The sequence below is a fragment of the Rhamphochromis longiceps genome, linkage group LG15 (assembly GCF_057381845.1).
Source record: "Rhamphochromis longiceps isolate RC_006_pf linkage group LG15, R_longiceps_female_GT1.1, whole genome shotgun sequence".
NCBI lineage: Eukaryota > Metazoa > Chordata > Actinopteri > Cichliformes > Cichlidae > Rhamphochromis > Rhamphochromis longiceps.
This window is the reverse complement of record NC_140571.1, coordinates 15582379-15587114: the sequence shown is the minus strand read 5'-3', so window position 1 is coordinate 15587114 and position 4736 is coordinate 15582379. Positions and strand designations below refer to the sequence as shown.

The 4736-nt window shown below is 38.3% G+C and overlaps 1 pseudogene; it reads left to right on the top strand.

The window, feature by feature from the left end:
• Positions 1 to 527: 527 nt before the first annotated feature.
• LOC146652436 (TBC1 domain family member 2A pseudogene) lies at positions 528 to 1287 on the top strand (annotated as a pseudogene).
• Positions 1288 to 4736: the final 3449 nt, after the last annotated feature.

Below are 4736 nucleotides of genomic sequence, written 5' to 3'. Positions count from 1 at the left end.
GGCTCCTACCTCAAAGCACACTGTGTTCTGTTGATCTTATGTGCTGCACAATAATGTTTAACATTTAGTATTTACTGTCATATTCCCATATATCATTGTGATGTTGTTTATTCTATTACTCTTGTTCTCTTCTGCTTGCTTTCTTTTTTCTTTCTCAGCAGGTGATCCAGGTGATTGATATATGCATTTTTTTTTCTCTGCCCGTTCTGTTGGTTTTTGTCTTTTGCCCTTCTCCCCCGTCCCTCTTCTCAGCTGTTTCTCTTTCCCTCTTTCTTTCTCCCCTTCTTTCCCCCAGTCAAGTCTGTCCCGTATTCAGTAAGTGAAAATAAAATAAACAATAAAAGGTGAATCAAATGGACCATTACGGCAAGGCTGGGATGGTCAGTTTGGTAAAGTAAATCCGTTGGGCATCTTTCTTTGCCTTTAGACAACAATTCTGATGGCAAAAGAGCCAAACGGGACAGGCCAAAAAAAAAAAAAAAAAAAAAGGAAATCGATCAGAGCTGTAATGAGTAAAGGGCCCAACTGCACCACAACTGAAAGAGTAATTTTATGACTCACCTCCTCAAAGTTTCCAATTAATTGTGTGGCGTGAGTGTCCTGTTATGAAATGCGTGTCTGTGCTGCAGGTGATCTTCAGATACACTCTGGCTCTGTTCAAATACAAAGAGGACGACATCCTGAAGATTCACGACAGCGTGGAGATCTACCAGTACCTACGCTTCTTCACAAAGACCGTCTCCAATGCCAGGAAGCTGACCAGCATCGCCTTCAACGACATGAACCCATTCCCCAGCCGGCTGCTGAGGAACCGGCGAGTGCTCCACCTGGAGCGCCTGCAGGCGGAGCTGCGTGAGCTGGAGGAGCAGCACAAGGAGTTCATCACCGAGAGCGTCGTACGGAAAGACAAAGAGCTTGACGTCATGGTGAGCGAGGACGACGAGGACCTCTGATCACACGGGACGCTTCAGCTGCTCACTTCGAGACGACGATGAGTTTTCCATGAGTTCAAGAGAATTTTACTAAACCGGCTGTTAACTGGTTTCCTTCACACCAAACACAGGATTGTGTCAGGTTCACCATCTCTACTAACACTACAAGGAAACAGACGCATACAGATTTAACTGCATCACATCTCTGAAACAAGCTTGCAGTAAACAAATGTGTACTGTGTTCACGTGTGTAATAAGTCAGGCTGCAGAAATGTGCAGATGTATTTCAGTGAATTCATTTGGATTAATATGTGATAGCTTATTTATTTCATTGCATCTTTTGCTTTATACCTAAAAATGCATGACATTTCTAAATGTAGTCACATCCCTATGAAACATGGTTTATTATCAGCTGTAGTCACAGCTGGTGATAAAGTAATTAAATGTCCAGCTATTCAAAAATAGGGCATTCTGCACAATGAGTACTTTTTGGTACTTGAAGTATATTTTGATGCTGATGCTTCAGGGCATTGTGCTGCATTGTCGAAGCTCTCTGGGCTTCCGGTTAGAACGACCTCACAGTGTTTTATTTTGATCTGGTGTAAAGTGCATTGTGCAGAAATGACAGCATGATAGTCACATGATAAAACTGACTTTTCTTTTTTTTTTAAATTTTACTGGGTGTGCATCTTGTTCAAATGTCTTTTTCAGCATTTGTACATAAATATTCTGTATATAAATATTAGATTTTCATTTAAAAAAAAAAAAAAAAAAAGAATTGATTGGTCAGTAGATGATGATTTCATACCTCAAACATAACCTACTTTAAATCAGCTTAGGTCTGCAGCGTAAGTTAGCATAGCAACATACCCTTTAGCCACACCAGAAGCTTGGTTTTTAATTTAACTGCAAACTGCGATCAAGTGAGTTGACAAACCTGAAAATCTCGAACAACAATTACGGCTTCTCTCTTGCTCTCACCTTAATGTTTTCTTTAACACCTTTTATGCAATATTACTATCATTTTTATTATCTCACTTCACCCGTCTCATCTTTTGTGGCGTGTGTGTACCATAAGCACAGGAATGTGTGACATATCTACATCAGATCAGGCATGGAAAAAGCCAAAGTCCACATTAGGAGATTTGGAGTGCTGATGGAGTAAATCACATGTTTGTTAGCCAGCATAATGTGGTTTATTTCACCCATCATCAGTAACTTTTTTTTTCTCCACTAAATAATTAACTGTTGTTAATTAATTTTGGTTAAATATGCATCTTCACAATATTAACTTTATAAAAAAAAAACACTATGTAAATTTTAAAATGTGACGCCAAGGGGTTCTTTACAAGCATGCATATGTAATGAGTTGGAAGCGAAAGTCCCATCTCACTGCTGCCGTAACCTTGTGCATGATGGCACTCATGCAAAGCACAACTTCTTGCTATCTGTGAGATGGAAGATATGGCCAACATGGGAATGAGAACAGGCACTGTGTTTTTCATTTCTTATTTAGAGTTTGCTTCCTGTGGTTTCATGGTATTGGTATACTGTGAGGCCAAAAAAAAAAGGCTGGTTTTGTTTTTTTAAATGTGACATTTCTCTTTACAAAAGGTGGTAAATACTGTTAGAAACGTTGCCTGTATTTGAGCTGTATTAAGCAACAGATCATCATTTACCCTTTAAAAAATTTAAAAGCTATATATATTGTAGATTTTTCAATAGCATTGACAAAGTTAACAATATTTTTACTGCTGGTGAACAAGCTTTACTCTGCATAGTAATGTTAGAACCCTTGTCTAATTTCCAAAGAAAATATTGAATTTCTAGCACTGGAAAAGCAATTTTATCTAACAACGTGGCCACCTGCTTTGGCGTGATCGCCTGGTAGCAGGCACAGCAAACTCAAGCTGCTTTGAGCAATGTTCATCAACAAGATTGGTCCACAAGAGGCCACAGTCAAAAATGGTACTTAAAACCTGAGTGCATACCATAAAATGAGCCTGTCTACATGTAGAGGCAGCTTCTTGTTAAGTTTGATTTATAGAAATAGCATGAAATTTATGTTAAACCAACACCATGATCCGTGATGTAGACTGGCTTTTAACTTCCAAGGAAAGTAACTACACAACTGTGATAGATCCACCACTAATATGCCCAAAAAATACAGTTTATTGATTAGCAACAGGATAATCCTTAAATTAAATAAAATGAAATAGGCCATTGTATCATGTTGGTCACAATATTGGCAATATCCTTCTAGTATATTGCCAATATGTAGTACTGTGTGAAACGTTTTTAAAGTGGTGAGCAATAGTTCTCCAGGCTCTCTGAAGATCTTTCAAAGTTTCTTTGGGCATTGGCTGCTTTTTCACTTTTCCTTGTTTGGTGGTTAAGACATTAAATACTGACTTATAGCGGAATTGAATGAAGAATAAAAAAGGCACTTAACCTAAGGCACCAGTGGTTGTGTCCACACATACCAATCAATTTTGTTAGGAACATATTTTGGGTTGTATCTAAGGGCACTTTGTTAGCCTGTTGCTAAAACACAGTATTTTTCCACATTTCTTTAGTTTTATAAAGTATAAAATAGTATTTTTTTATACCCGTTAGTAAACAAGATGATTTCCAAAGCAATACTTGCCAAAAACATGTCACATTTCAGCATGCCATGTCATGTGTCCTTATAAAAATTAATGTAAACTGGAGAAATAGAGAACAAAAGAAGTGTCAGGACCAAAAACCATCGACAGCAGATAAACATCTTTTCAAAATTGATGGAATTACAAGCATAGGAAAGTACCAGATTTTGATCCATTAAATACCATCTGGAGAGCATTTAATTGACAATGGCTTCATTTTTCAGCATGACAATAATCCTAAACACTGCCAATACAGTAAAAGCGTCCCTGGACAGAAAAACACAAAATGGAAAACCATCAGGCTGTCACATGTTGGCTGTGAAGCAGACAGGTGGGACACAAACCTGGACTCAGCAAACAGAAGGTGAATTTAAATCGCAGCTTTATTGCTGATAACAGATTGAATTAATTAATGATCAAACATGGCAAGTAGAAACTGGGTGGTTGGGAGATTAAGACTAGGAAAGGAACATATGGATGGACAAGTACACAACAAATGACGAAGACAAAACAAGGAATAGAAAGAGATGCAGACAATATATACACACACAGGAGGCGATAGGAAAGTGGAGACGCCCACACACCCCACACAGCAGGGGCAAATCAGGAGTAATGAGGCATGGGAAACAAAACTGAACATAATGCACAAGAAACCATAAACAAGCCACCATAATAAATCAGGAAGCATTAACACTGGGACAGAGACAAAAACACACAAACTTGACATAGACAAAAGGTAGACAAACATAAAGACAAGACTGACATGGGAGACGTAACACAAACGCAGACTAGACACAGAAAAATCTCGAATAACTACAAACTATAACTATCAATACTGAATATGAAAAAACACACAACCCGAGCAAATGTAATTTTAGATCAACTCAAAACCGGTTCAAGTCAAACAGAGAATATAATATAACAGAAACTGGAAATCCAAAAGTGAAAACGTTGGGTCCAAAACCCAGGATCATGACACAGGCATGGATTGGTCTCCCTAGAGTTCAGATCTAAACATTGCTGAAGCACTGTGGACTCAGCTCGACAGAGAACAGAACGAAAGACAGCCAAGATTCAAAGAAGAGCTTGGATTGTACTTCAAGGGGCCTGGAGAATTATTGCTAAAGACTAAAAAAAGTTTTGCTAACACTGTTCAGGC